Source organism: Cydia fagiglandana, chromosome 16 (assembly GCF_963556715.1).
Source record: "Cydia fagiglandana chromosome 16, ilCydFagi1.1, whole genome shotgun sequence".
NCBI classification, from domain to species: Eukaryota; Metazoa; Arthropoda; class Insecta; order Lepidoptera; family Tortricidae; genus Cydia; species Cydia fagiglandana.
In genome coordinates, this window is record NC_085947.1 from 13,511,269 (window position 1) to 13,532,229 (window position 20,961).

General features: G+C 39.8%; 1 protein-coding gene and 1 long non-coding RNA gene across 2 annotated transcripts in view; one reads left to right on the forward strand and one right to left on the reverse strand.

Annotated features, from left to right (window-relative positions):
* Nucleotides 1-20,961, forward strand: part of LOC134672117 (probable beta-hexosaminidase fdl) — a 183,678-nt gene that overhangs the window by 57,003 nt on the left and 105,714 nt on the right. The window lies entirely within an intron of this gene.
* LOC134672018 (uncharacterized) lies at nt 11,090-20,941 on the reverse strand. The gene is made up of 2 exons (XR_010099293.1): nt 20,612-20,941; nt 11,090-16,202 (listed from the first exon to the last, which is right to left on the reverse strand). It is a non-coding gene; the product is annotated as an uncharacterized LOC134672018 (long non-coding RNA).

Genomic DNA, 20,961 nt, shown 5'->3' on the forward strand with positions numbered 1-20,961 from the left:
GGTGGAGGGGCTTAGTAATCGTGGCTTGGTCACCCACGGTGAAGCGAAGCGGCAACCAGGGCCGGCCTGTTTGACGGTCGGGCTGGCCCGAGGAGGACGCTCCAAGTGGGCTTGTTAAGCCCGCTTGTGACGCGTTGGAGGTGGACCGTCGAGGAAGAGGAGTGTCGGTATTGCGGTGAGCCGTTCTCCCTATCCTCGGCGGCCGAGGTGGGATCGCAGGGGAAGAGGCGTGATGGTATTACGATCGCCACTCGCCCTATCCCCTGCGAACTTGGCGGTGCCGTTCCGCTGTAGCGGCGTTGGTGGGGCTGCAGAGGAAGAGGAGTGTCGGTGTTACGATGTGCCGTTCTCCCTGTCCTCTGCAGCCGAATTGTGGTTTTGCGACAGACCCATAGACCTGATCTGTCGCCGGGCGCCGGAGAACTTTCTGGCGCCCGTAGCTTCCTTGTGGCGGGCTCGGGGGGGTCCGCTACAGTGCAGAACGGAGGCGGAGGAGGAAGGCGCGTCGAACCATCTGGCGCGCCTAGCGTGAAGGGCCTTCGGGCATTTGCGAAGGAGCCGCTCGTGGGCGGCTGCCGCCGGTGGGGTCGCGGATGAGTACGCAAGCGTCCCCGTAACCCCACCAATAGGGCGGCGAGGCGGTATATGGGGGGTTTTTAGTGGGTATACCGTGGGCCTCATTAGCCTAGACGGGAGTCCCACATAACCACTCGGGTCACCCCCCGGGGCACCCGGGTGGTATGCGGAATGCATTTCCCCCCCTAAAAAAAAACAAAAAAACAAAAAAAAAAAGTTAGGTATGCAGTGCGGGGTACAGGGGGTTGTGCGGGAGGGGCTAGTAATTTTGGCATCATTTTACTTTATTTGGTAATATGTATGCATTTTTTGGTAATCATAGTGGTTTATTAGGTGAAAATGTCGCATTAATTTGGTCTTCAAGATTTGGTGATCATTAATGATTTTTGGTAATCATTCAATATATTTGGTATTCGAATACAATTTGAAGTGCAGTCGTAATTAAAGTGGTGGTACTTTTGTAATTTTAGGCCTTATTTTTTTGGTGTTCAGTATTTTTTTTGGTAAGCATAATTTTTTTTTTAGGGTACCAAAATATTTTTTGGTGGTCATTATATTTGTAGCCATATAATTATATACAAGGGTGGTCTAAAAATATTAGTCTGCTCGTTTGCTGACTATTACAAAAAAAATATGCCGAATACTCCTGGGATATGATAAGGTCAATACATGAGTCTTCCTTGGTTAAAAATGTGTTCAAATTCATCTTTGCGGCATTACAATAAACAAATATTGCAATGCTGGCTTGTTTGTAGGTAATGCTTGGCTGTTACTGCTTTGCAAGCAACTACAGCCATTAGCCATTAGAGCTTCCAAGACGAAACTAACCAAATGTGACATGAAGTTTCAAAAGGCCTTATCCTTTCACGACAGTAACTCCAAATTGAACTTTATATTGCTGGTAATAAGGTTAATTTTTGATTGAAGACTAGTATTGATACGAGACATGAGAAACATCGTTTCAAAAGAGCCTATATTCACTACACTGACTCCAAATTAAATTCTAAAGTGCTTGTAATTAAGTTCATTTTCAACATGAACTCGTGTTGATATAACTTTTGACATTCGCAAGCTTGTTAAAAGGTAACTAGCTTGGTACTAACTTGCCAATGCAACAAGCCGATAGTGGAAAGCACGTGGCAATGTCGGTGCGACCGTGCAATTGCTGAAGAAACTTTTGTAATAATGTAGTATTTATAACACTTTAAACTCTCGCGTTTTGTACACATATTCAATTACACAAACGGGTCTACCGCGATATAATTTCATTGTTTTCATTGTTTGTGTTGTAAGGTAAAAACAATGAAATTAAGTATATCGCGGTAGACCCGTTTGTGTAATTGAATAAATGTAGTATTTAGTTAAGACCTTTGCATTTTAAAAGCGACTTTGTTAATGGTCCATACCTACCGTATTCGTATAACTATGAAGTACCTTATCTACCTGTACATATTATTATAGTTATTGCACTTTTAGGTACACATTCGGTTTCATGTGAGATTGCCTTAAAAATCGCAACTTACCTGTAAATATGTTATGACAATTTATTATTTAAATTAAAATACTATTGTATATTCCGGAATTATGTCACTCTAGATTACTGTTCATTACGAGTGCCTATTTGTGTGTCGTTTTAAGCGTAGCTATTATGCAATCAACTGAGAAAGAAAAGTAAATCTAAATTTGCTTACGACAACCGTTAACAATTTCGACGCGCTGTGTTATACTGTACATATATATTATGTACATAACTTAATTAAGGTAGATTTCGGCATGCCTAATTTAGGTTGCAGAATGCAAATTGAAAAAACCGGTCAAGTGCGAGTCGGACTCGCGTTCCAAGGGTTCCGTACATAAGTTAATAATAACCCGAAATAATTTTTTTAGCTTGTAATATTTTACTATTGTATGTATGTTAGTTTGTAAGGTATGTATCTATGGGCCTTAGTTGCCTGAAAATAAATGATATTTGATTTGATTTCGATTTGATAAGTCCGACTCACGCTTGACTGCACATTTTTAATAGGTTTTCCTGTCACCTATAGGTAAAGTACTATTTTGTGTATTTTTTTTTAAATAGGCCCAGTAGTTACAGAGATAAAGGGGGGAATGATCGAACAGACACACGAGTGATCCTATTAGGGTTCCGGTTTTTCCTTTTGAGGTACGGAACCCTAAAAAAGAACTATTACTTCTTGTGTGAAGGCATTAAATCTAAACTATTAGCGTCAGTTATATTGACATTGATATGCATAAAAAAAAACATTTTAATGAACTGTTTGCATAAAGTCATGGTGGTTAGAGTGTAAATCAATCCACTAACCTATAATAATTATTATGTCGCGGTAGGTTTCGGCATTTAAATCAAGTTTTGGCCTAAGGTTTGGTTTCAGCCAAGGAACTTGCGAACTTTTCAGCCGCGCCGAAATTGTATTTTCAGTTAGTGTCCCGCCGAAGTTTCGATTTCGGCCAAATATCCGATTTCGGTTGGACGCATTTTTTGCCATGTCTAAATATTTATGTATGCCTTAAAACCTGCTCGTTAAAACACTTTAAAAATGTCCTCTTTTCAATCCGTGCCGTTACCTCCGACAGCGCCATTTTAAAAATAGATAAAAACCTGTAACGAAGCTAACCAGCCTCTTCGCTTCGCAGCTAATTTCAGTAAGAGATTTAATTAACGGCGCTTTTCATGCTTTCTGAGGAGAATATAGTTTACTGGCTCGAGCGGCTGCCGGCAGCGAAGTGCAGTCTGTCAACTGAAGTATCTGCGCCCTTTAATAGCTGTACAAAATATAAGTATGTTTACAGGAGCCGATTTCTCTAACGGTATTAGTCTAATATTATTAGTGTGTTGTCATGGTGACCAATACGATTTGACAGTTCGTACACTAATAATTTTAGAATAGAATAGAATAGAATAGAATGTTTTTATTCGTGACAAAACTTAATAGATAAAACAACAGGTAATACTACCACTTTTAGTTCGAGAAATGGGCCCCAGATAGCTTTTAACACTCTCTAATTGTGTGTATAAAGTGTATAAAAATATCTTTTTTATAAAACTATTCAAGAATGGCTGATACTTTTGACGCGTAGTTTTATCCGTTAGTACGAATAATGCTGACGGTATTGCCGTTCAACAGGTTCTGTTTTTTTTCTGTTTCACTACTGAATTTGACACTACATAAAAAATCGTCCACACCGCTGCTCTAAAACAGTTGACGCACCGTTTACGCAGGAAAAAGGGACAAAAAGCTGCATCAAGTTTCGCTTTCCTTAAGATTAGTAAGATTACCATATTTTACGGATGTTAAGTTTGATGATACATAATGATATTATGATACACACTGATAATAAGTATTAAACCAGTTCCAATAGGCAGGGCAGATTTTTTTTGCACTGATGACCGCTGGGGCATAAAGGTTCTTGAGTGGACTTACCAAAATTGTCATAGGTGACTAAGAAACTCGACCAAAATACCTGATCAAAATCGAAGGGAACCGTTGAAATGAAACTGGAAAACGAAGAATGAATAAATCAAATGGCTCCTTAAGCCAGTTGAGGCTAGATGAAAACATTACATGATCAAATAATGTGGGTTAAAGTCAGGTCGTTCAGTGACAGATCCAGGCGCTTTTGTATTTGGTTGGTTTACCAATAAATGTTATACCTACCCGAAAATGTACAAGTTGTTTGTTTACTTTTATTTAAATACCTAAAGATACAGACTACAGCTTAGGTATACATATTGTTTCTGATCAGCGTGATGAGACTGATGAGAGTGGATGTTTGCCCGGCCCGGTTAGCATTAACCACTACACGGCCGATACGGGTGTTTGAATTAGACCTATATTGTGATATACTATACTAACTGAAATCCTATCTGACGTTTCACTATTTCTTGTTGTTGTACCTATCTGCCTAAAAACGGTAAACGTTTTTTAATTTTACTACTCGACTATTGATACATCTGCAATTAAAAGGAATCATCAAATTGACAGGTTTCAAGTGGGTCAATGGGGTTAGAAAACGAAGCCCCGGAAGCCCCGGCCCGGCCCCGTTCCGGTCTAGCGTGAGTCATCCTTTAACGTCTCACCTAGATAGCAAGTGAAGACGGCTCGAAGTCTCGCGGGGCTTCGATGGAGCACCCTGAGGGCTCGCGAACGCCTCTTGAGCATCCATTGTGCCGGTATTACCGGCATCAGGTGTCGTGGTAATATAGCTACAGGCAGCGACGTACCTATTTATATACCTAATATTATTTAAGTATAGATGAAATAAAAACGACTGTTATTACGCACCCATACATAGTTACAGGCGTGTACCCGGTGTACCTATTTCATAAGCAAGGGCTGATTAAGGGCTGTTTTAGACGATGTGAGAACTCGCATGCAAGTTTCATTACGTTGCGGGTTTTGGTCGGTCGGTTGAATTGGACGTAACCAACAGTCCGCAATGTAACTAAAATCGTATGCGAGTTCGCGCGCCGTGTAAATCAGCTCTTATACGGCGCGTGAACTCGCATGCGATTTTCTTTGCATTAACACATATTATTTACTAACGGGACGTGTCTCCGAGAAAGACTGGCTAAAGTTGACATCAAAATCTAGCTGCCCGAGTTTTACGAACTATCCCCACTGGGTGTTGTTTATCAACTTGAATAGGTAGGTACTAGAGCGTTGTAAGTGTTGTAACTTGTAGGGGTGTCACTCTGTTTACACACAACACTAACGATATCCGGTTTTTCAATCGGCGATATTCGTTTCCGCTTTATTTTATGCTACACTATTCCAAACCTATTACCTACGCCTAGGGTTTGCACGACGGATCCGAAATATATGGGAAGATCCGCGGATCCGGATCCAGATCCGGATAATTTCATACATTTCGGATCCGGATTGCAAACCCTACCTACGCCAAAAGTGTCCCTTTAAAAAATTAGTTAGTAGATTCCTGATATTTTATGGTTTTTACGCCCTATCTATGTATGTAATAAAAGCTGAACCACTACTCAAATCTTATTACTTCCTGAAATTCCCCAGAGGCACGTAGTTCTAAAGTTTACTCTGTCAGCACCAAGAATAAGAAATGACATCGAATCAAATGGCCAGCACAGCAATGCTTTTAGCGCTTTTCTATTTGTTCCATTTCAAATCCTATTTTCATAAGCACTAGTTTGAATTTCGTAAAGCAAGCCATTTTCGATCCGACGACGTCATTTTACAGTTTTTGAATTGCGAGATGCATTTAAAATGCCACGTGACTTGGAACAGTCGCCATAAGATATATCGAAGCGGCCAAGGTGTTCAGAAATGTTTGAACAAAGCCTCTATTATCAAGACGTTAAAGTGCATCTTCTGATCTTTTTGAGCACCTTGGCCGCTGCGATATATGATGGTAACTGTACCACGGATGTCCTTTGACAGGTAATTTATAATTGCATCTCGTATTGATAATTAGTTTAACAGGTTTTAGTGTTTAAAGAAATCAGTGGCTGGTACTGGCTATTGTAAAAATGTGTTTGTACTATCCAAGTGTGATTAACTTTTCCACAATTACCAGTTTTAGGCTGACCGCCGGTTCTTTTAAGAAAAACTAAAACCAGGCAAGTGCGAGTCGGACTCGCGCACGAAGGGTTCCGTACCATAATGCAAAAAAAAAAACAACAAAAAGCAAAAAAGAAACGGTCACCCATCCAAGTACTGACCACTCCCGACGTTGCTTAACTTTGGTCAAAAATCACGTTTGTTGTATGGGAGCCCCATTTAAATCTTTATTTTATTCTGTTTTTAGTATTTGTTGTTATAGCGGCAACAGAAATACATCATCTGGGAAAATTTCAACTGTCTAGCTATCACGGTTCGTGAGATACAGCCTGGTGACAGACGGACGGACGGACGGACGGACAGCGAAGTCTTAGTAATGGGTCCCGTTTTACCCTTTGGGTACGGAACCCTAAAAACTGAAATAACTCGAAGACCAATCAATTTAGACCTCCGGTTGACTGAGGAGAATATTCCCTTTTAGCCCCCCCCCCCCCACATCTGGCGTCTTTCGAGCGTCGGCGTCCGTCGGCGTCGGTCCAGCGCTATGGAAAATGACGTCGCTGCGCAGTTGGGTCGACGCTGCGTCGACGTTGCGTCGACGTCGGCCATAGAATTGTAGACGCCGACGCTCGAAAGACGCCAGATGTGGGGGGCCCTTATCGTCGTTTTATTTATCTTGACTGTGAGTGAAGCTAAATAAAACTGTGTACCTCCCTAAATGTATATCTACGAGTAAAGTGTCATTCTATAGAACTTGCTGACTATGTAAACAAAAGTCACTAGTAAATTGATCATTCAGAGACAATTTCAATATTTGTTTACATTATTATTCCTTGCCGGCGTCTATATTTCCGTGTTCTTATAACCCGGCAACCTTCAAATCAAGAGTGAATAGGCACCTTCTGGGCGAGCTCGCTACATCGTAGGCCACGTCTACGCCTCGGCTAGTCTGTGGCCATGAGTAAGCCCATTCATAATAAAAAAATAAAAAAAAATTAGCAAGTTCCATGGAATGACACTTTATACAGGGTGAAATTTAATTCACTGGCCAAATTGAAACAACCGAAAGAACTCGAAAAAATATTAAACACGTGTTTTTTCTTTTAATACCGCTCAGTACATTTTTTTCGAAATAACTCATCATCAAGTTGTCCTAAAAACCTCGTACGTTATGGTGAACCGACGACTACCCACTACACCCGCTTCTCTCTTATCAGTTAAGGTCATTGACACCCCGCCCTTCCCGCTGTTTGCAATCGCGTCACCAATTATGAACCCTATTGCAGCGAGATTACCTACATAAGTTGCTAATTTTTCCTTTCATACTTTAACGGGCTTAGAACCGTCAAAATGCAAAGGCAACCCATTTTTAATCTAAAATGTTATTTCTGACTAATGATTATTAACAAAACGTCCGTGGCTTAAAAACAATGAGTAAAAACTAGGTCAGGAATCTTTGCATTCAGGCGTATTTAAAAAATTGAATCAACTTACGTACATTTGATTAAAAATCGACGCAATTAACGAAAGTCCCACGAGATGGTACTCTTGGATTCAATCCTTGTCTGCGAAGGCGTGGAACGGATTCCATTTCGTATAATCTTTGTGCACCACGTAAACACTCACCACTTAATAAATAACACCGTACCACTTCGTAATTTCCCGGTTCAAAAAAATTTTTTTTAACCTTAGTACGCGCGCGATTATTATTTTAAGGTTGGGGAGTGACGAGTGACTAATCATTTATGCTTACCGTTATGTTTACCGCTAGCGCGGAATGGTTTAGTTTAGACTACCCTCGAAATTGATAAACCTACCTACCATCGCCAACACTAACTGTGTGGACCCTATTGCAATGATTATAAGGTTTAGTGAAGGTCAGATAAGGGTTTTGCTGATGTTGTTGTTAAAACCTACTATTAGGTTTGTTTACATTTGTGGTAATAGGGTGACCACGACTCGTGGAAAATATTTAAAAATTGAAAAATGAAAATTAAAAAAAAATGTACTCTTTTTTTGAATGAATATGGGAATGAATATGGCCAGTGATTTAAATTTCACCCTGTATAAGTTATATAGTAAGTACAGTACATTAACAGGACCACCTCTATGACCTGTTTAACTGAACCCGCGGATGAACTGCGCAACGCTGAACATTAATCGTTTCGTGCTAGTATAATTAATTAGTTTCGCGTTAAATCGAAGCATTACAATAATAATTTATTTCCACTCCATTACTCTTCAAGTAAACAGTTTTCCAAACGGCAGTTAGCGTTCTCTCTGCTATTTAGCAACCCTATTCTGCATAGCGATTAAATTTACAATACTAATATTCTACAGTATACATATGGTCCTACTTTCCGTGCGTATGTCAAAAAATTTAAAGGGCCATATGTACTGTAAAACATTGTATGATACTAATTCTCTTTACCCCGGACCCGGACCCGGACTATGGACCCGGGTGTGTCCTTAAACTACGTCCAAGACCACCGGTGGACGGGCAGCAGCGTCCCTCAAATTCGGTGTACTCGACTGCGATCGCCAACCCGCCTGCCAAGCGTGGCGACTACGGTATTCACCCCCCATAACAAGGGGGAGGCCTATGTTCAACAGTGGACGTCTTATGGCTGAGATGATGATGATGATGAATTCTCTTTACGGTAATAATTCTCTTTTTCGCACTTGTACCGTAATTAACTATTATGGCATACCTCAATAAAAGAAGTACAGACAAAAAAAAACAGAAACACAAGCAGATAAATTATTTAATTTCCAAGTGAAATTGTCATGTTTTAATTATCTGCGGGCCTAGCCGTATGACAATCGTTGATAAAAAAACTCCAATCGGAACTTATAATGTACGGAAATATGTAGATACGTGACACATTTATATTTTATTTTTATTTTATTGTTCAAATAAGTAACACAGCATTACAGTAAAACCAAGGCACTGTGAAACTACAAAATATAAAAAATACAAGGAGACAAAAAAAACAATACACATAAAAATGAATTACAAATCGAAACATTGGTTTTGGGCGACGACGTAACGGCGTGTCTCCGTAGCGTCGTCAGAGGAGCTACCGCGAAAACCGAAATTCGCAAATTGCGGGGATCTTTCTCTTTTACTCCAATGAAGGCGTAATTAGAGTGACAGAGAAAAATGCCCCCAATTTGCGAACTTCGATTTTCGCGGTTATAGCCCAGACTCGGCGTACGATTCTTTCGTTTGGCGTTGTCCTGGCTAGGGCCTCAGTTACTTTTATTACTCATTAAAAGTAACTGTTATTATTTTCCACCGGTTATTATTATTTACTGTGATTATTTTCCTTAGGTTTTGTAACTATGTTTAACTATGTGAGCCCGTTGTTAAAACTTCAAGGCTCCCTTTTAACCCTGTTGACACGTTTCGTTTACCGCGTGAAACTTTACCCAAACATTTACTTGTGCTGTACAGAATTTTCAGTCGCCATCAGATATATCGGAGCGGCAAATGTGCTCACAAATATCTGAACACGGCCCTATTGTTAAGGCGTTAGAGTGCGCGTTCAGATATTTTTGAGTACCTCGGCCGCCGCGGTATATCTGATGGCGACTGTACATGTTTTTGTTTACCCTTTGGGACATTAATACAAAAAAATAATGCCATTATATTGAAAGTTATACCTGGCCCCTGTTTCACCAACGTGACAGGTGCGACGAATTGTAAAATCACTGTTGCTGACGTCACAGGCATCCATGAACTACGGTTACCGCTTACCATCGGGCGGGCCGTATTCCTGTTTGCCACCATCATTGTATTATTAAAAAAAACTTTATGATATCGGAAAAAAACAGATATTTCTCTTGCTAACTTTATGACAATTGTCACAAGAAACACTACAATTGTCACGAAATTCCGACATATAACTCATTACCTGTCAAGAATTACCTACAATTCTTCTAAATCTTTGACAATTGTCAGAAACTTCGCAGGAGAAATATCTGTTTTTTTCCGATATAATAAAGTTTTTTTAAATAATACAATGATGGTGGCAAGCAGGAATACGGCCCGCCCGATGGTAAGTGGTAATCGTAGCCCATGGATGCCTGTGACGTCAGCAATAGTGATTTTACAATTCGTCGCACCTGTCACCGATGTGAAATTGGGGCCTGCACTACACTTTTTATTTAGAAAGGTACCTAATGTCATTAACTGGCCAGCCTTCAATAACTAGCCGCCGCGAGTGACTTGAAACAAGCGAGTCTAAACCGTAAAATTATTCAATATTAGTATATCCCACAACAGTTTAAATTCGATTAAGTGACCTCCTGTGCTCTTCCTTCTTGATGAGATAATCTCACGGGTTATATCAGCAATGTGCTTACGAGCAAACTTATATTCATTGGCCCGACAGTAGTTGGCTGTAACATAGTACTACCTACGCGTATAATTGGCTCAAGAAATTGAGACGTCCCAGACGATGTCGTTAAATATAATTTAAGTACTATACTATGGCAAATACTGAGCTCTATGTAGGTGTTTATCCATATCTATACATATGTACATATTTACTTTGGCAAACCTAGAAATCACGAACAAACAGTTATTTGGTCGGACTACGAATCTCTTCTTCCTCGCGTTATCCCGGCATTTCGCCACGGCTCATGACAGCCTGGGGTCCGCTTGACAACTAATCCCATGATTTGACGTAGGCACTAGTTTTTACGAAAGCGACTGCCATCTGACCTTCCAACCCAGAGGGTAAACTAGGCCTTATTGGGATTAGTCCGGTTTCCTCACGATGTTTTCCTTCACCGAAAAGCGACTGGTAAATATCAAATGATATTTCGTACATAAGTTCCGAAAAACTCATTGGTACGAGCCGGGGTTTGAACCCGCGACCTCCAGATTGCAAGTCGCACGCTCTCACCGCTAGGCCACCAGCGCTTTTTTTGGTCGGACTACGAATATAAATACAAAATGAATCTCATTAATATGTTTAATATGTATTTAAATTCTCAATAAACAAAATTAGTCAATTACAAACTACTTACACAAAAAACCACGACCCACCACCTATTAATGTTGGTCAGACGGGGCGCTTAAAAGTAGACGGAATACAAAATTCAAAATTCAAGTTGCTTCGTTTAATATGTACCTTACCTTAGTCCCGAGAATGACAATGTTTCCTTTGGGCGAAGACAAAGGAAATTCGCAGCTCCGAATATAATCTTGCTAATGGTCAAGTCATACACGCAAGGGCATCCCACAAAAGCGCCATAAACATTACTAAAGTGGTTCAATCGATATAGGTATTGCAAATAAATCCCATTGATGCACCCAAATGCATTAGTAAATCAAACGGGCTCATCTAGTACTTAAACAAAACCACAATGATGTAAGCGCGCTGCGGTTACAAGATACATAAGCCATTTTAAATTTAAACTGGTATTGTAAACTTGGAATACCGTTTGCCGATGGAATATTGTAAATGGAACTTTCGTTAGAAGCTCATAAGAGCGTGACCTACCGCAGAAATGGATGAGATATTAAAAAACTTGAACGGTTATATTGAGGAGCGGTCGCGTTTGGCACAACTTTGTTGGGATTGTATATCGGCTGCATTTTTTATTACTACCACGGTTGAAATACAGAAACAAACGTATTATATATATTTCGTCACTACCGCAAGTCACTGTGTAGTTTGGTACATACAAGTACTTATAAAAATATGGGTGCCCAAAACATCTCAAAAATATGTACCGTTATAGCTCTTGTGTGAGCGAATTAGGAACCATGGGACATATTTTTGAGTAAGTTGTCTACGCCCATACTTTTACACTTGACACTAAACATCTGAGACCCAGTACTTTACTATGGATTTGATGGTCCAAATGTTGCATCATATGAACAGAAAGTAGACTTAATAAGGTAACACCAGTGGCTGACAGGAACCAGCAGCAAGAAACAAGCTACATACTCTTATTTTGTTAGATACTCCTTAAAAATACTGTCAGTTACCTACTGGTTCTTCTCGGTCACTGGTGCCAGTACTTTACGTGATTTTTTATCGATTTTTCTCTTCCGCCCTAATTTATCTTCTTAGGTACATTCAGACAGATATAATTTACTTATTACATATATGTTAAGAATTCAGATGAGATTATTAGAGACAAATTCTCGATTTCGACATTCAAAGTAAAAATACAGATTCAAGTAAGTAAGTATAGCAAAAAAAAACTTTTCCAATTAGCCGAAAACTTACCTACAAAATATTATTTGACTTATAAAGGTTACTCCAACATTTTTCTTTCATTCGGTCACAGAAAATTTAATTTGTAAAGGTATTGCGTTATTAATTCCCCTAAACGGACTCCTTTTTATAAAATCTGGGTCACCTGATATCCGCGGACAGTCAAGGACGGATTAAGAGTTATAATGGACCAATTGAATATCTGGGATATACGTGGGTCATACTGAAATTTTCTGGATTCTGATATTCCTCTCTGATATTCTGATTTTCTGGAGACGACTTATTTTTAGGGTTCCGTACCCAAAGGGTAAAACGGGACCCTATTACTAAGACTTCACTGTCCGTCCGTCCGTCCGTCCGTCCGTCCGTCTGTCACCAGGCTGTATCTCACGAACCGTGATAGCTAGACAGTTGAAATTTTCACAGATGATGTATTTCTGTTGCCGCGCTATAACAACAAATACTAAAAACAGAATAAAATAAAGATTTAAATGGGGCTCCCATACAACAAACGTGATTTTTGACCAAAGTTAAGCAACGTCGGGAGTGGTCAGTACTTGGATGGGTGACCGTTTTTTTTTTGTTTTTTTTTTAATTATGGTACGGAACCCTTCGTGCGCGAGTCCGACTCGCACTTGCCCGGTTTTTTCTAAGTGGCCAGTCCAGGAATTTTCAGTGTGCCCTAAGTAACAGAGCGTACGTATTACTCATAACATAAAGGATTTCAGTAATGAGTAAAACAGTTCTATTTATCTACTCCTTTATTGAACTAATATTGGTTAATTTATCGCCAGTTAAAAATACATTTTCGCCTAACTATATTAATATTTAAATACTTGCAACTAACACTAAAAAATAATTGACCCGTCATGGAGTTTGTACACTCGTGGCCAAATTAAAAGGAACGAAAAAAAGAAGAGTTTAATTACTAGTTTTGAAATTACTTTAGGTTTATGTAATCCAGTGCTTAATTAAACCCTTTTATTTACGTCCCTCTAAATTAGTCCATTAGTATATTTGGAACACAGTACATTTAGAATATGAAACTGGGGAATGTAAAAATTAAAGCTAAAACATTGATATTTTATAAAATAGGGCTAAAAGAAAACTCTCGAATGTTCATACTATTCCAAAACGTAAAATACACGGTGCGACATTTTTGAAAACATACATAGTATTAAAATCTTGTTCTAAAGTAGCAAGCTTTGTTGTGAAACATTACAAAATTAATATTAATAATAAGAATGTGCTGGTCATCATTATAAAGCTCGGGACACACTTATCCCACGTACGCAACGTAAGCAATGCATTATGACATCTGAACCCTGAAATGTGTATGCTTAGAAACATACTTGTCATACGCAACGCAACGCATGACAAGTATGTTTCCAAGCATACAATTTTCAGGGTTCAGATTGTCATAATGCATTGCATACGTTGCGTACGTGGGATAAGTGTGTCCCTGCCTTTATCCTATACTAATCTTATACTAGTCATAAGACAGTGTTATATTCTAAAGCCTAGCTTAAAGTTCTAAAGCCTTTAGGACTCCGTTAGTAATGTCCAAGCAAATGAAATTAACATGGATATTTTAATATCATAACATTTAAGCTAACGGAGGTCTATAGGATCTAAAGGAAATAAGCTCAAACATACATTTTAATAGTTATTTGTGAAACGGATAAATTAGCTGGTAAAAATAGGAATAGGTAAAAATAATATTGTGTGACTCAAAAATATGTTTGTATGGTGACATATTTTTGAAACAATGACACTTAAGACCTGTGCACACCGGCTGCGTGTGCGTGACGTGCACGTGCGCGTGCGGCGTTGTAGTATACAGATCCTTATGAGAGATGACACACCGCTTGCGTGACGTGTGCGTGTGCGGCTCCAACATTTTAGCGCACGTCACGCACACGTAAGCCGGCGTGGCTCGGCCTTAATAATGAATCCATATCTACGGCTATATGATGTGTAAAAAATGTTCTTTACGGCTACCACCAGTTTTCACATTGACGGATACGCTCGCGTCTACGTAAATTACTTTCTATACATCTCGCTTGCACTAATATACGAGTACGAGCGAGATGCATAGAAAGTAAGTTACTTAGACGCGAGCGTATCTGTCAATGTCAAAACTGGTGGTAGTGGTTCTTAAGTGTATAAATTTCACATAGTTAAACAAGTTTGCTACGAATATTGGGTTAAGTTTACAATTAAATAATATAATTATGATTATTTATTGTATTACATATTGTAATACTTAAACCATATCGAATAACAGATACAATTACAAGGAGTGTTCAGAGAGAGATAAGATTCAAGAAGACACTTCGGACAGTTTTACTCTGGGGGACTCTAATAGTTTTGCTAAAACTGTGGAAACCAAAAACAAAGGCTTCAAGACGGTTGCTGTGTAGCGAATTGTATTAAAAGCGATTTTGAAAATGTGTATAGAAGAAGAGAAGAAAATATTTTTACAAATATTCCAATACAGAACAGTTTTCTATGTAAGATAAATGTATATAAATAATGCTGTTGGCATATTATGATCGTTCCGTTAAGGGGCCCACTGATTAACAGTCCGCCGGACGGTATCGGCCTGTACTGTCAGTTGTTCGCAACTGTCCAAATTTTGTTCTGAGAGGCCGATACCGTCCGGCGGACAGTTCATCAGTGGGCCCCTTTAAGCATCGCAGAGAAATACAATCTCTTGGTGATCTTTCTTTACACTTAGAATACTGTATGATGCATGCGGTTATTTTTTTATAACGACGCTGCACGACAGAAAAATAGTGTCATTATCACGCAAACACTGATAACTGCATGCGCAGGTGTAAATGTAACCACAGGAAAGCCAGAGTAATTTCGATAAACAGTGAACGTCGTTAATTGCCAATCAAATACCAATCTTAACAAGCTTGGTATTGATTAATACACTTTGATTGGATCATGTAACGAAGTACCTATTACTCAACGTAATCTTAGTTATAGCATAGAGTACTATAAGTACCTAAATAAAGAGTGGTAACTCCATACATCAGATTTCTTATCAAAACGCGCATTATTTCGTAGTCGACATCTAGCGTCAAATAGCGGAATATACTGCTAACAAAAACTCTAAGGGTCGGTTGCACCAAACTGTTCGTATCGTTAAAGAGTTCGCTAAACTTTTATGTATGGAAAGTTTCATAGTAAGGCGCCGGGGCGCGCCGGCTGACGTTGATCAGTCTGTCAAATGTGGTTGGTGCAACTGGCCCTAATTGTCATCATTTATAACCGGATTACTCAAAACTCTATTTTCAAATCCTTCGGCTTCTAATATCAGTTGTAAATTGTTTTTGCAGTACATTTTTTGTCAGTAGCGTCACTTGTGCCATCTGGTGTCAAGTAGCGGTACTGATAGTTCCACTACTTGACGAATAACGCGCGATTCTTTCTTTACTTATATTACTCTATGGTTGTAGACAGAAATAATAGAGTTGGTAAAACGCTTCGAGCCTTGAGTCCTTGAGACTGGACTTAAACAACTCGATATACGGACTTATTGACTCCAATCGTATGGTTTACTTCTTTTACCAATTAAATCTGATACTCGTAGGACTCGAGTCTTCTGTAGAAACACTTTCTAGTTCATTTTCTAGAGAATACTCATACATTTTACACCAGTTTTTAAGATGCATTATCTTCGCTGACAACCTTCCACAGCTGAACTATATGTACACGATGTATTTCCATATTGACCTTTTTTTTTAAACTCTAAAATTGATAACACTCCCCAATCATTTTGACCCGGGACATCATTGGGACCCGGGTGGCGGGTATGTCCTTAAGAGTGCTATTACATTTCGGGGTTGAGCCAGTTTAGGTATTTTACGCGCTGCGGCAGGCCGTGCGAGCTCAGTATTCCGATCCCTTCTACCACACTCGCACTACAATGATGGATTAAACATTCTTGATCCTTCGCGAAGCATATTGAAATCAACCATAACAACACTAACTGTACTTAACTTATAAAGTCCTAAAACTGTTATTTGGTAAGTACGAAAATACTAAATGCAGTGCAAATGTACATAGGGGCTGTTCATAAATTACGTCATCTATTTTTGACCCCCCCATCCCTCAAATCATCCAAAAATCATGCTTCGGATGACTCTGTTTCCTCCTACGTCATGCTACCATCATCCGATGTCCAGACCCCCCCCCCCTCCTCCCATTTGAAACGACGTAATTTATGAATAGCCCCATACTCGTACTTATGAACGTATATTACTCGAAAGAAATTATAGGTACTCGCTTATTTACAAGAAACTGAAGATTCACAGGGTCTGATGATGGAGCTGGAAGGTGGCCACGGGTACCAGTCTATCATGTAACTAAACCACCTCGTGTTTGGGCTCGTTTTATTCATCTCAACAAGATCTTTGACACAAGATAGTACTCAGGGTCTGATGATGGAGCCGGAAGGTGGTCACCGGTACCAATCAACCATGCAACTAAACCACTTCATGTTTAGGCTCGTTTGACTAGTCTCAACAAGATCTTTAACACTAGGTGATACTCAGAGTCTGATGATGGAGCCGGAAGGTGGTCACCAGTACCAATCAACCATGCAACTAAACCACTTCATGTTTAGGCTCGTTTTATTAGTCTCAACAAGATCTTTGACACTAGGTGATACTCAGAGTCTGATGATGGAGCTGGAAGGTGGTCACCGGTACCAATCAACCATGCAACTAAACCACTTCGTGTTTAGGCTCGTTTGATTCGTCTCAACAAAATCTTTGACACTAGGTGATAAACCAAACACGAAGTGGTTCAGTTATGTGATAGACTGGTACCCGTCGCCACCTTCGAGCTCCATCATCAGACCCTGAGTAGTATCTTGTGTCAAAGATCTTGTTGCGACGAATCAAATGAGCCCAAACACGAAGTGGTTCAGTTACATGGTAGACTGGTACCCGTGGCCACAGTCCAGCTCCATCATCAGACCCTGAGTACTAACTTGTGTCCAAGGTCTTGTTGAGACGAATCAAACGAGCCCAAACATGAAGTAGTTCAGTTACATGATAGCAGTGTTGGCAAAAAATCAATTCGAATTGACGATTGAGAATTGCTTGCTTTTCCATACACTTTTCGTCGGGTAGATGCACAAATCTCTGTTTTGACATTTTGCTGGGACAATCAGTCAGCCGCGACCACGACCAGTGAAACCTGTGTCGAAACGTCGGTAAATAAAGGTAATTGAATATAATTCGCGTTAGACCCGTCTATAATGTGAGTTAATATGTATTTAAAACGCGAAAGTTTAAAATATTAGATTGAGAATTGACCGATCAATTCGAATTGACGATTGACGAAACTAATTCTAAATCTACTGATTGAAGATTGACGATTACTAATCGTTAATTCGAATTAATCGGTCAATCCTCAATCGTCAATTCGGATTGACGATTACTTTGTATGTACCTACCTAATGTCCTTTTTATTTAGGCCATTTTTGTGAAACTGACCAAATGCGTTCAAAAGCGGTGTCTGAGTTTACCAAAGGTTCCGAAACATGTTTCCGACGGCTATATGAAGGATGTCCTTTTTGGAACATTTTCGGGACTTTCCTTGAAATTAACCGATAGCGTTCAAAATCGATATCTGAGGTGCCCAAAGGTTTCGAAACTTGTTTCCGAGGGAAATATTGAGAGATGTCATTTATTGGGACATTTCTAGAAATTACCCGATTGCGTTTAAAATCGATATCTGAGGTAAACAGAGGTTTCTAAACATTTTTTCAACTGCAATATTGAAAGGTGTGTTTTGGGACATTTTAGTGACATTATTTGAAAGTGACTGATTGCATTCAAAATCGATATCTGAGGTGCAAAATATGGTTTCAACGGCAATATTTAGATTCTACACTTTAGCCGCCTACTTACTTTACTACCTGCATTACGCCACCCTGCTGAAAAAAAGGTCATTTTTCGGTATTGCCGTCAGAAACATGTTTCGAAACCTTTGGGCACCTCAGATATCGATTTTGAACGCAATCGGTTAATTGGAAGAAATGTCCCATAAATGTCCAGAAAAAAAAGGAAACTCCGTCTGTATTGCCGTCGGAAACATGTTACGGAACCTTTGGAAATCTAAGATATCGTTTTAAAGTGCCAACGATCAATTTAAAAAAATGCCCCGAAATGGAAGGGACATCCTTCAATACTGACGTCAGAAACATTTTTCGGGACCTATGGTCGACATCGATTACGAATATGAACGTAATTGGCCAATTTCGAAAAATGACCCATAAAGGGACATCAGTCAATACTGACATCAGGAACATGCATTCGAACCTCTGGGAACCTCAGATATCGACTTAAAGTCCAGTAAGTAAGTCCCTAAAAAGGACACCTTTGAAAACTAATCTTAGGGAAGGGAAAGGGACCCTAGGTTAATCTAGATTGAGAATTGATTTAATCCGAATTGAGGATTGATGCGTTAATTCCAATTGATTCAATCGGATTGACGCGTCAATCAGAATTAAATCAATTCGAATGGATCAATTCGAATTGATCAATTCGGATTGACGCGTCAATTCGATTGATCAATCCGGATTGATTTAGTTCAGATTGATGCCAACACTGCATGATAGACAGGTACCCGTCGCCACCTTCGAGCTCCATCAGCAGATCCTGAGTACTATCTTGTGTCAAAGATCTTGTTGAGATGAATAAAACGTGCCTAAACACGAAGTGGTTCAGTTACATGACAGACTGGTACCCATGGCCACCTTTCAGCTCCATAATCAAACCTTGTGTAACTTCAGTGTCAAAGATCTTGTTGAGACTAATCAAACGAGCCCAAACACGAAGTGGTTTAGTTGCATGGTTGATTGGTACCGGTGACCACCTTCCGGCTCCATCATCAGACCCTGAGTACTATTTTGTGTCAAAGATCTTGTTCAGACGAATAAAATGAGCCTAAACACGAAGTGGTTTAGTTGCATGGTTGATTGGTACCGGTGACCACCTTCCGGCTCCATCATCAGACCCTGAGTACTATCTTGTGTCAAAGATCTTGTTGAGACGAATCAAACGAGCCCAAACACGAAGTGGTTGAGTTGCATGGTTGACTGGTACTGGTGAACACCTTCCGGCTCCATCATCAGACCCTGAGTACTATCTTAAGTCAAAGATCTTGTTGAGCCGAATCAAACGTGCCCAAACACGAAGTGGTTTAGTTGCATGGTTGATTGGTACCGGTGACCACCTTCCGGCTCCATCATCAGACCCTGAGTACTATCTTGTGTCAAAGATCTTGTTGAGATGAATAAAACGAGCCTAAATACGAAGTGGTTTAGTTGCATGGTTGATTGGTACCGGTGACCACCTTCCGGCTCCATCATCAGACCCTGAGTACTATCTTGAGTCAAATAAATACATATAGAATGTCAGGTCGTTTCAAATATTTTTAATCCTGTCCGGTAGTTTATTAAACTGTACCATTATAAATTATAATACTATAAAAACAGTGCTAGGATCAAAGTCTCTCGTTGCGGTTTACACGCACACAGTATAGCGTTTTACACGGCGCCCGCCGCACACAATGATAAAAAACCTCGTCGTCGCCGTTGAAAATGTGCGGAGCCGACCGACACACGTCCTGCCTGTACAAGCTCTGCCGCGGCACTGAGCTGGCGAGCGCGCGTCATCGGTAATATAGAGTAGTTTTCAAAAAATTGCCAAAAAATTATAGTAGAATTTCATAAACACTAATGTATACCAACAGTATAAGCAAACGTTGCAGATTGCTTGAGTATGAAAATGACTTCGATATTAAGTAGATTTTCGTAGAAATTGACACTTGTTTCGGAGAGAAAATTGAGTTCGTTTTACTTTGATTTTCTCTTTCTCAAAGGTATGTAGGAAAAATATCGTTTGATATGCCTAAAGTACAGGGTATTAGTAATACAAAATAGCCAGGATTAGCAGAGTAAACTTCTCAACATTTCCAAATAAGAGCTTGCCGTTCAGTGCTTCACGCGGTTTTTCGGAAACGACCATCAGAAAAAAATTCATTACTTATTTAATAAGTCCTTTTTCTAATATTTACAACGATATTTAAAAAGATAAGAAGACGCTTTTACTGGAACAAGTACTCATTGTTTCTAATAATGAGCACAAAGTCCTGAATTTAGTCGACTAGTATCATCAATTTTGCATTATTTCGACTTTTCTTGTAAGAGCGCTCTTAAACTACGTCCAAGACCACCGGTGGACGGGCAGCAGCGTCCCTCAAACTCGGTGTACTCGACTGCGATCGCCAACCCGCCTGCCAAGCGTGGCGATTATGGCATTCACCCCCCATAAGGGGGAGGCCTATGTTCAGCAGTGGACGTCTTATGGCTGAGATGATGATGATGATCAATCATTTTCACGCGACTCGCGTGTACTTTAGAAGGAACGTACGTAAATATTCTCTAAAATATTTTAAGCGCAGAGTCTTGTCAGAACCTTTTATGGCTTTAGAGTAATATTCCTACCAGTACGTCACTTCTCTCACACCAGGGCTCCTCTACACGATGGGCCAGCGCCGGCCACTCCAAAGGA